Consider the following 12,430-nt stretch of genomic DNA (forward strand, 5'->3'; position numbering starts at 1 on the left):
GCGATCGCCGCTTCCGCTGTCTCCGAGTTCCGCACCCTGACGGTGGCGGATGCCAGTTATTTGCCTCTCGAGTCAACCACACTCAGGGCGTAAGCGGTTTTGCCCGGGTATTTCGACGCATCTACGTAGCGAGCATCTGGATCGTGCTTGTGGCGCCTTCGGATGGCGTCGACTCGAGCGAGCCGGCGTCCCCGATGATGCTCGGGATGCGTGTTGCGCGGTAGTTTGTCGATACTCAGGGATTCTCTTATGCATGGCGGTATCTTGACCTTGCGGTCCGCGTCGGAGATGTAGCGTTCTCCGTAGCCGAGGCGCGCAAGGGCCGATGTGTCCGTCGGCGTGAGCTTCAGCCTCTCGAGTTGGTTGGTCTTCTTGGCTTCCATCAGTTCTTGTGAAATGTTATGAGCACCCACTTTGCGAAGTCGAGTGGTAGAGGCCACGGGTGGTAGACCCATGGCTAGCTTCGTAGCTTTGCGGATGATGACATTGAGCTTGTCGACTTCGCAATTCTTGAGAGCCAGGTACGGGGTTGCGTACGTTATTCTGCTGGTCAGTAGAGCTTGAACGACTCTCAGGGTGTCTTGCTCCTTGAGACCACTGCGTCGATTGGCTACCCTCCTTACGAGTTGTGTGAGTTGGGAGATTGTGCGTTGGAGCCGTGGGAGCGTGGTGACTCCTGATCCGTCTCGATGCAGGTGCAAGCCGAGTACTCGAAGTGAGGCGACCTTCGGTATTTGGATACCGTTGAGCGTGACGCATGGGTCTGGAGCTTCGCAGGTGGGAGGTCTTCCCCTCGTGCGTGCCTTGAGTACGAGTAGCTCCGATTTCTCAGGTGCGCAGTATAGGCCGCAGCTATCAAGGTAGTGCTCGATAACATCAACCGCTTCTTGAAGGCAACGTTCTTGCTCTCCGGTGCTCGTTCCTCGCGTCCAGAGCGTAATGTCGTCCGCGTAGAAGGACGACAGGCCTGGGATGTTTTCGAGAAGCCGGGGGAGCTTGAGGAGTGCCCCGTTGAATAGGAGGGGCGACACGACGGTGCCTTGCGGCGTTCCCCTGTTCGGCAGTTTGAATTCTTTACTGCGTAAGTTGGACATCCCCACCGTGGCCGTCCCACCGGTGAGGAAGTTACGGACATAGCCGTAGGTCTATGAAGCGCAGGCGGTCTCCTAGAGGTTTTGTAGTATTGCTTTGTGGCTTACATTGTCAAATGCGCCCTTCACGTCGATGTCAAGGACGCACGACTTGTTGTTCTTGCTGAGGTGGTAAATGAGGTCATCCTTTAGGAGAATAAAGACGTCTTGCGTAGAAAGAAGCAGGCGGAAGCCGGACATGGTGTCTGGATAGTGCCCATTGTTTTCGAGGTGCGATGTCAGCCGGTCGTGGACCATTTGCTGAAACAGCTTACCAACGCACGAAGTGAGAGAGATTGGTCTCAGGTTCTCGAGAGCTGTAGACTTGTTGGGCTTTGGTATCATGAGCACTTCCGAGTGCTTCCACGCGGCTGGCAGCTCTCCTTTGTCCCAGCACTCGTTGTAATACCGGAGGAGAGCCGTCAAGGCCTGTTGGGGCAGCTGTCGTAGGTGCTTGTTCACTATCCTGTCCTTGCCTGGGCTCGTGTTTCTCGTGAGCTTGGAGATGGCTGCTTGGAGCTCTGCTGGTGTGAAGGGCCGGTCCAAGTCAGCTTTGGGTCTGCCTTCATATTCTTTGAGTGGTGGGGTTGTCGCTGGTTGGGAGGGACCGCGGAGCTTGCTGCATAGTTTGCGGAGTAGGTCTTCCTCCTAGCCGTCGTAGTTGTGTGCTTAACGACGGATGGGTTGCCGTTGCTGCGTCTTGGTGGGGCCTTCGTCGAGGAGAGCGCGCAGCAGGTGCCACGTTTTCTTGGTACTGAGCATGCCCTGAAGCTTATCGCAGAAGGCACGCCAGTTGTGTCTCGCTAGCTCTTCAGCATATTCCGGCGACTGTTCTGTCACTAGGGCGATTCTTTTCCTGAGTTGCGTGTTGAGTTTCTGCCTCTTCCATCTCTTCAGTAGGGCGCTTCTGGCCTCCCAGAGGTGGAGTAGGTGGGTGTCTATGGCGGGGTGGTCGTCATCAAGTTGGATGATTTTTGTGAACCGTTCGGCGGTATCCAGGATCTGTTTGAGCCAGGCGTCGATGTCGGATATGGTGGTTTGATCGTCGAGCTCGGTTCTGAAGGCATTCCATTCCGTTAGTCTTGCCGTGCCAGTCCTGGCCGGTCGACGTGCGTGGTCGATGTCGAGTTGAACGATGTGGTGGTCACTACCAAGAGTGTCTGGGAGACAGGTCCAGATCGCGTTCTTCACGTCCCGCGTAAAGGTAAGGTCGGGGTTGGTGTCTCTTGAGACGCTGTTTCCGACTCTCGTAGGCTGGAGCGAATCGTTCTACAACGTGAGGCCGTGTTGCTGAGCGGCGTCGTGGACTCTCGCGCCTTTCTTCGTGGTGGTGGCATAGCCCCAGGCGGTGTGCGGGGCGTTAAAGTCCCCTACGACTACGAGCCGGTGGCCTCTTGTGCGTTTTCGGAGTTCGCGGATGAAATGATCGTAGTCCGCGAGCTGGTCTCGCGGTGGGCTGTATACGTTAGCCACGTAGAGGCTTTGGTGCGACTTGCGGTCGGGTATGATTTCCACTATAGTGTTCTCAATCGTGGTGTCTTCCATCCTGTGTTCTTGAGCCGTAATTGTCTTCTTGAGAAGTATGGCGGTTCTTGTGGTTATGGTGAGGGTGTTATATTGTTTTCGTGTTGGTCTCTTGGAGGGCGATGATGTCTGGTTGATTTGCCTTTAGATATTCTTGTAGATTTGCTAAGCGGGGTCTGTAGGATCTACAGTCCCAGTGCCAGATGCGGAAAGTCGATTGCGACATGGGCATTTTGCAGTTAGAGTTTGCTATCCACAGGAGTCCCAGATGCGTTAACGTGCTCCCGTTCAAGAGACCTCGAGCGGGAAGGCGTCTTGCTGTGTGGTCGTCATTTGGTCCTTCCGTGCCCTTCCTCTAGTTCCGCGTGGCTCATGTAGTTGTTCTTGACATGGGCCATGAAGTTAGTGAGCTGGGATTTCATCTCATTGATTTGGGCTGTATGTGTGTCCATGGTGTGGCTGAGTGTCGTGAAGTTGTTGCTGATTTGGGTATGAATTGGCTGCAATTTCGCTTGTAAGATTGCTTCGAGCTTGGACTCAACTATTACTGTGAGCTTCGATTCAATTAGAGCCTCGAGTTTTGTTTCGATGACATGTACAATATTCTCCTCCACGACAGCTTCAACTTCTTGTTTCGTGAGGTTCTTGGCTTGTTGTTTAGCTAGTTGCTGTTCTTGACATAATTGAGTGAGCTTCTCAATGTTGTCATTCTGCTTGTGTATAATTTGTTCTAGTTCTTGGCATAGTTGTGTGAGCTTGTCGATGACGGCGCCTTGGCTTTGGATCTGGTCGCGAAGGCTTTGCAGCGCCTTCTGCTGATTTCGAACAACGTTCTCCAGAGCCCTGAGCGCCACGGTGTCTGCCGTCGAGAAATCCGATGTGCTCGTGTTGTGAGAGTAACGCCGCGCTGCAGCAGCATAGTTGACTCGTTAAACAGAGCGCGTTCGGGATCTCGTGCCAGACTTGGACCTCGATGGTACGATAGACCTAGACCTAGACCTAGACCTAGACTTGCTTCGGCCGGCGTGGCGTCGTGGTGCACTGCCCGAGCTTGTGGACGGGTTCTCTAGCTTGGGAAATTCGTCATCGCTGCTTAAATTGCAATGGCTGTCTCGGATTTTTGCCTTGTTAACTTGTTGTTCTTTCACTTAGTAAGGTGGTGGGTTGGGTCTTAACTTAACAAGAATTTCAGAGCAAATAACCTCTATAAAAGAGCGCAGTAGATCGCGTTTAAGAAGAAGACTGCGTATGTTAGTAAACGATAAATGAAGATGATATGATAACACCGACGAATGAGGCTTGCTCATGTGTAAGCGTTTTCTCTTGTGTGGAAATCTGGTGCATGTCATGACTGTGTCAGATGCCTTACAGTACGTGTAAGTTTTATTGTCCATTCGAAGCTTATAGACAGATAACTTGAAGGGTTGGTTCTGTGCCTTAGCAAACATTATCAACTTTTACAGCGAAGCTGGATATGGCTGGGTTCTGAAAAATTTTGCGTCGGTCTATCGAGTCTCATCCACAGAGAAAATTTTCCCGTGGGCCGATCCCGAAGACAATGCAATGCCGGGCCGACCCGCGGTGGAGGTGAAGCAGGCTTCAAGGATTCCGCCAACTTGCAAAAATAAGTTTAATATCTTGGGTCCAAATACAACCCGTATCATATATATTAAGCTGATAAGAACAGATACTACACTTTGACCCGCCTCGGGCATGTCTACGTTCGCACCATACATGCGCATGCCATCCCGCGTATTCAAACTAGTGCCTACCAATCTCAGTGTCTCCTCTCTCCTGACGTCATAATCTACGTAGGCTCCTTTCCTCAGTGCTGTTGTGACTGTGAAATGGTTAGGCCACGTGTTGTATGGTCTGAAGCAGAACAGCGTACCTACCAAGAACGAACAGAAAAGGGGCGCGGCGGAAGGAAACCGTCCATCCCGTTTCACAGGAGCAATGGTCACCACATGGTCATCACGTACTTGCGATCTGTGCGTGGACGCCATAATAGCCTATTTGCCCTTGCAATGAAGCCTTACCTGAAGCAAATTTGCCAATTCCGTGAACCTGTTCGGTGCTGGTCTTTAAAGGGAAAATGAGACATCCACCCAGTCGTATAGCAAATTGCTACCAATAGGGTTTCCTCGAAAGAAAAGGCTCGCAGTTCAAGAAACATTCGTCCTGGTCCGGGACTCGAACCCGCCACTACCGCCCTTCCGAGACAGCCGCTCTACCATCTGAGTTACAAGGCGGGTAGCAGATGGCAGGGAGAAGTCGAAATTATCAACAACTCGAAGCAAAGGCAAATGTTTCGACGTAAGTGTTTTGGCACTTCACTAGCAGTTCACAGTTGTTAACAATGTGTATTCACCCCCTTGCTATGTCACTTCCGGTGTTCCAGAAGGTAGCGTTTTAGGACCCTTACTTTTTTTAAAATACATCAACGACCTGCCTAATAACATATCTTTTTCCATCCTTTTTTTTGCTGACGATTGCATAATTTACCGTACCATTAACTCTATCGACGAACACATTGCACTTAAAAATGACCTCAAAACTGTTTCTGATTGGTGTAGTACCTGGCAAATGCATCTTAACGAATCTAAATGTAACGTTATCGCTTTTAGCCGTAAGCATGTCAATTCTAAGTTCAGCTACTATCTAAACCACTCTCAGGTCTCGGAAGCATCTTCATATAAGTATCTCGGAGTTCACCTTGCTCGTAACCTGTCCTGGGCATTCCACGTCACCGCCATTTGCGCCAACGCCTCACGAACTTTGGGGTATTTACGAAGAAACTTGAAAAACAGCCCAGCCAGCATCCGGAAGCTTGCATATGCAACATTTGCCCGGCCTCAACTAGAATTTGCAAGCCCAGTGTGGTCGCCTCATCAAAAATATCTAATCAATGTGCTAGAAGCCGTACAGAACAGAGCAGCCCGTTTTCTTTCTTGTGATTATAACCGTTCCTATATAGCGTAACTGAAATTAAACAGAATCATGACATCATTTCACTTGACACTCGCCGTTGCATCACACTTCTTTGTTTGTTTCACAAGTACGTTTACGGTAATGCACTACCTCCCGAAATGCCTTTGCGCATGTCAAAACGCCTCCATAACAATTTCAGTTACTCGCGCATTTTCGGTCACACATTAGCCTTCAACAGCTCTGCGCTTCCACGTGCCATTTCTCTGCGGAACGATAATATCGCTTCCTTACCAAACCATGATTCTTTCCGCAACCGTGTCGGCAGTCATCCTTCAATTGCGCCCTTTTAATCTGTCCACCGACTTTATGCTTTTCATTGTTGCATTCTGGTTTTTACTGCGCATCAGTTACATCTTGAAAGTATGCTGTATCCCTTGTGTTTGAATGCATTGTATTAGAAATGTATAAGTGCCCCTTGCTACATAATATGTCTACTAGCTCTTATAGTTGTGTTTCCGTTTATGCCCTCCTAAGGGGGCCTGTAAGGTCTTTGTAAATAAATAAATAATAGGCACTATTACGTGCCATCTGCTAGCTGCCTGCAGATGGTAAAGCGGCTGCCCCAGAATGGTCCCGGGTTCGAGTCCCGGACCAGGACGAATTTTCCTTCAACTGCACCGCTTTTCTTTTGAGGAACCCGTATGGGAGTTTCCTTTGTAGCAAGTGGTGGATGTCTCATTTTGCCTTTAACCACCTAGCTGGTATCCGCTGAACTATTACGTCAAAAGACATTCTTTGAGAAAAGAAATTCATTATTTTTTGCTCAAAGGTGGACCAATCGTCGTTGTGATCATCATCAATACCGAAGAAGAGCAAGTTATTGCGTCGCAGCCGATTTTCAGTGTCTTCCTACATCAAATTAATAATGTTTAGTTGATCAGCTATGTTACGCATCGGTAAGTTAACTGCGCTGGGCTCAGCGGAACGGAGCGAAGTGAGGGCAGCCTCAAGACTGTTAACTCTGTCGTTCAGTAGTTTAATTTCATTATCAGTTGCTTCCTGTTTAGCCTCAAGTCCCCTAAATTCGTCGGTTGCCCAGTTTCAATTGAGCGAATTGAATGGAGTTTATTTATCACACGAAGATATGTACATTGGGAATGATATAAAGGTGGGCTCTCGTAGGAGTTGTGCACGCTACCTCGAGAGCAGTTGCAAGGGTTCGATTCAACGTCACCCGCAAACAGTTTGACTGCTCAAATGGGAGGAAACAGGCTCGCTTTACGCAACTGTTCGTGTGGCCCTATGCGTGCAGCACAAGGCCTGGAATAACGTCGGTCTGAGATCGCCCAAGGTCCGCAGCCATCGATTAAATGCTGCCCAATGCGAGCCACTGGTGACCGTTGTTGCCAGACTGCATTTAGGCAGGAGAGTGGCGTAGCTTCCTCTTGCTTGCGCAGCCAAGGAGCCTAAGAACAGATTACAAAGATGAGGGAGGCCTAGAATAATATAGCACGCCATACTGGCATCGGTGCCGTCTTATAAATGTATAACAATCCACTCGCACAGCTCATGCGATCAAACAGGCTTCTGTTGTACTTTTCAGCACTGTATGTGGACTGCCAATCGATGGCGTCTGGGAAGAAATTTTTAAGAAAAAAAAATGAAAATGGGGGTACATTCTGGACGTGGTTATGCTGCCTCGAGCTTCGAAATGCACTGCCTTGGTGGAACATGCACAAATGGGTTTCACGCCATTTTTTTTTCTTTACAAAACGAGTGCTCTCCTTCTCGCAGTGTGTGTTGAGAGCGAGAGAAAATTCCCTCGAAACGATGAACCCCGCCGCGGCGTATTTATGCTATTTCCGGCGAAGGCTGCCACTCAACGAAGCATAGCAGGGCCGCCAAACCAGGTTGCTCGAAAGGCGTCACTGCCCTGAATATGCTAATGATTTTAAAAACGAGCTGCATTCTGGCAGCGCGTTCTTCGAAATGTGTATCCCGAATCCCCGTGCATCACCACCACAACGGCTGGCTTCGCTTAGCATTTACGATGGGAAAAAATATATTTAAAAGAATGCTCACACGCGCTCGGAAGAACTGGAACGCGTGACGCTGAATTGCGTAATCGTCTAACTGGCATACACCCCTTTTAAAGGTCTGCCAGATACCACGTTTAAATATGTGACTGCCATCGGCAAGTAGAGTAACTTGTGAACGTGGTGGTTAACTACCCATACATTTTCTTTATTCTTTATTCATACATTCCCCGCTTAGCCCAAGTGCGTTACAGCAGAGGGGTTATAAGCTTAAAAAAAAACATCTACGTTCACACTTGCTCAGACGTCAGTCGATTCCGCTGAGCGATAGTAAAAAAAAATAAATAAAAAACTTGCATAGAGGTTCGTCCTGGCCTGGTATTCCCTAATTTATACTTGTGGTCAGTCCGTCCAGATATATAATTTGGCTGTCTTAAGTAACTTTCGCTATCAATTCCAGTTTTCTTATTAAATATTTGGTACAACAGGTTTAACCACAGTTTCTTTCGGCGAGACGAAAGTGATTCCCAATTCAACTATTTTTTCATTTCCGTGCAACCCAAGACGAACCTAGCTGGCTGCTCTGTTTTGAATTTTCCCTAGTTTATTGATCAGGCATATTTGAGACGGGTCCCAAACAGTACAGACATATTCCAAGATAGGTCTTATATAATGTTAGGTACGCCATGCTTTCAAGGCTGGAATTTGCAAGTTATAAATTTATTTGAATATAATTCAAGGCTACTGCGGCTGTGGCAACCACAGTCCACATGTGCACTCCAAAAGCAATCGCCCGACAGCATCACACCCAAATATTTATTCGTGAATGTCTTACCAAAAGTATTGTTCCTTATATGGTAGGTTACATAATTTTTTTTTCTTCTTAGTAAAACAAACATGGGCGCATTTATTGCGCCCATGTTTTTCAGGTTCATTTTCTACGTTGAGCATCATTCACTAATGCGGTCAAGATCGGCCTGTAGTTCTAGGACATCGTGTTCAATCGTAAGTTTCTATATATAATACAGTAATTCGTGAAGAGTCGCATGTGAAAGCTGATGCCTAAGTGACTGTCATTAATTTAAACAAGAAATAAAAGAGGCCCAAGCACAGACCCCTGCAGGGCGCCTGACGTGACCTCTAGATAGTCTGACTTGTCGTTCAAGACTGAGGGCGTAAAAACATTTGAATCTATGTTAATCATTCGAAGTTTATCAAGAAGCAGAGCATAGGAGACAGCCTCAAATGCTCTGCGGAAGTCTAAAAAATGCAGTCTATTTGCCCACCCAAATCGCATACGCTGGGTTGCTATAGAACTCGAGAAGTTGCGTCGTACATGAAAACTCCTTGCGAAAACCATGTTGACTATTCGTTAGCAACGCATTGTCCATGAGATGTTTCACTATAGCCTTGTATATTATGTGCTCCATCATCTTACACGAAATTGATGTGAGCAAAATAGGTCTGTAATTAGCAACGTCTTTTCTTGAACCTCCTTTATCAAGTGTTCGTCTTCCTTTTTGTTGTGCTGTTCCGTTGCACGCTATTTCAAGATTGTTCTCATATCTCCTTTACGAACTGGGACTACGTCTGCTACTTTCCAGTAGCAGACGTAACTGACCAGTAGATAAAGTTAAACGGGGCGAGCACACTTTTTAAAAGTTCTTCGAGAAATACCATCGGGGTCAGTACAGCCTTACTTTCATCGAGATTCCTAAGCAGAGGTTCAATGCCGCTAACGCTAAGTTCGATTGGTTGCATAAGAGGAGCGCTGCTATTTGACGATTCCGGGCTGCATTAAGATTTAGAAAGAAAAACTGATTGAAAGTCCATCATTCATCACTACGTACCGAGGTTATCACGCCACCCACTTATCGCTCATCTGGGATTGACCATAAACACAAAGTGAAAGGCATTTTTTGCAAAACAAACACACTTTATTTCTCTCTCATACCGCACACATCAAACGATTGGAAACACCTACCTGACGACGTTGTTTCCATTTCTGATCATTCTCTTTTTCCCCATTCTTCATCTGCGCACCTGCAATGTGCTTAATCATCCCTCCTCCCCACTTATTTCTTTCTGTCTTTTTTTTTACATGTGTCGCGATGCCTGCAATTTCGTTTGCTTTTTCACGTTTTTTTTTTGTTTTCTCATGTTTTCTTTTCTCCCTTTCCTAAATTTCTGTTACGTTCATACTTTGCTACTAGTATTGTATAACATGATGTGTTTATTTCTGTTCTGTTCAGTTCAGTTATATTTGTTTCAGTACCATTCTGTTATATTTCATTTCACTTTTACAATTTGTCGCTAATACTGTATAATGCTGCATGTTTCATTGTTCTTTTCTTTATTTATATGTTACCCACTCCCCTCTGCAAAGCCTCGGCAATTGAGGGTATCTAAAATAAATAAATAAATAAATAAATAAATAAATAAATAAATAAATAAATAAATAAATAAATAAATAAATAAATAAACTGTTTAAGCACGTCGATTTTTCTAGATCGTCGACAAGAGTGCATTCATTGCAAATATTTCATTTATCCCAACAGGATCAGACCCACATCCCTTCAAAACGGTCATCAAGGTTTAGGGTTTATTCTCATTTTGTCATTTAGTCGTTTAAAATACTATTCTTTCGCATTTTCAACTGTTTTTGTACACGCGTGTTAATTCCTGTACACTTTTGAAATGCACTTGTTCTTTCGTTTTTTTTATCTTTCAAACACACGCCTTCTTTTTGTAGTTAGCCTCGAGATACAAAATGTTATCCATGATTTTTTACGCTTTTTAAGCCTAGCAGAATGAATACTTGGTATGAACTCCCCTGAAAGTGCAAGTAACCTGGTGCTGCCTCGCTCTGTTTGGTGAATGTACGCATGTCATTCAGTGATTGCTACTGCTGTCAGGAGATGTTGAAATCAATCCGGGGCCTAGTATAAATGACGTTCTCGCTGAGTTACAGAAGGTGGCAAAGTAATCACTGAGGTACAAGGCCTAAACTTTTCAGCACCGACAAAACACTAACGGACCTAAATAAGCGAATGATGGAACTTGAACACTACCAGGCACTGATCCCCCTACTAAGTGAATGAGAAGCTGTGCATGCTGCTACCACTGAAACTGGTCGCCTGGTATCTAGCCTCGAGAGCCGCATAGAAGATGCTGACAACCGTTCACGTAGGAACAACTTAATATTGTACGGTATTCCTGATTCCAGCCCTTCTGAAACTTTTGCGCAATCAGAAAAGCTTTTTGTTGATAGTACTCGTGAGCACATGGACATAAGCCTCGATCCGAAAGAAATTGATCGTGCACACCGGCTGGGTCGCTACTCACCTGGCCCATAATTGCCAAGTTTGCATTCTATAAAACAAACCAATTGGTCTTGACTAACGGTCGCAAGTTAAAGGGGAGTAACTGCAGCATTGGGGAAGACTTTTCACCCGCCGTTCGAAATTCCCGCAAACATCTTGTTGTTTTCGGCAAAAGCAAGGCAACACCTTTCGAACTACGCTTCAAAACACTTATTATAGGAACCAAACGCTACGAATACGATGAACAATCTCGCACCGTAAAAGTAATTCACTAGCAATCAAAGCGCATTAAAGGTTCACTTATGCCCTGTCCCCTCCCCACAACGAATGACCTTTCTTTATCTCTTATTTTTTCTAACGCCCGTAGTTCTCTTCCTAAACGCGAAGAAATATCAAGTCTTATTTCTTCATCTGGCAGTAATTTACTTATTTTAACCGAAACGTGGCTGACACCGGAGATCAGCGACAATGAGGTATTATCCGACTTGCCAAACTTCGAAATTCATCGCTGTGACCGTCGAGGAACACGAGGAGGAGGGGGGGGGGTTCTTATTGCATTTAACAAGCAATTACCCTGCACACCAAACGCGCCTCCTACTGGTCTTGAGATAGCCTGGCTATACTTCTCCGCTCAGGCTGTCGTGCTGGGTGTGTGCTATCGACCCCCTGTCAACAGCCTCGATTTCCCTGCAAACTTAAACAACACTTTATGCCAGGTTACTGACGCACACCCTAACGCTCATATTATTTTATTCGGTGACTTTAACTTTCCTGGTGTGACCTATCCGCAGCATCAACTAATGCTGAGGCTAGGGACTTCATCGACGTCTGTTTGAACTTTAATCTTTTACAGCTTGTTTCTGAACCGACACGTGTCTCGTGTGACTGTGCAAACATCTTAGACCTTATACTAACTGATCATCCAGACAGCTTATCATATTTATCCTTCCTTCCTGCAATCAGTGACCACAAAGTTCTTCACGCTACCTTTTTCTTTTCCGCACCGCCACGTGCAACCTGCAGCAAAACTATCAGCCTGTACGATAAAGGAAACTTCGAAGCCATTATTGAAGAACTGGCTGCATTTCTACCAAACTTTGAATCTCGATTCTACGACCGATCTATTCATAATAATTGGGTGCTGTTGAAAAGTAAAATTATTGAATTAGCCGACAAACATATACCAAAAATTACTTTTCGCGAAAACCGTCAGAACCCATGGTTCACTAACCATGTAAAGCGACTAGAAAATAAGAAAAAAAAAAGACTTTTTCGAGCCGCCAAGCAGAGTACGAACGCCAACACGTGGGAAAAGTATTATTATGCTGAAAAAACTTACTTATCTGCTGTCCGCAGTGCAGAGCATACCCTTTTTAACAACGACTTACCAAAAATACTCAGAGAAAATCCCAAGAAATTCTGGGACGTAATCAACCCCACTCAAACTCACGCCATATCTCTTGCTGACGATTCGGGAAACATTATG

The 12,430-nt window shown here is 46.2% G+C and overlaps 1 non-coding gene across 1 annotated transcript; it reads right to left on the reverse strand.

Annotated features, from left to right (window-relative positions):
• Nucleotides 1-4,187: 4,187 nt before the first annotated feature.
• LOC119443279 (U2 spliceosomal RNA) lies at nucleotides 4,188-4,373 on the reverse strand. The gene has a single exon (XR_005190230.1). It is a non-coding gene; the product is annotated as a U2 spliceosomal RNA (small nuclear RNA).
• Between the last annotated feature and the right edge of the window lie 8,057 nt (nucleotides 4,374-12,430).

This window comes from Dermacentor silvarum, chromosome 2, assembly GCF_013339745.2.
Source record: "Dermacentor silvarum isolate Dsil-2018 chromosome 2, BIME_Dsil_1.4, whole genome shotgun sequence".
Lineage (NCBI taxonomy): Eukaryota > Metazoa > Arthropoda > Arachnida > Ixodida > Ixodidae > Dermacentor > Dermacentor silvarum.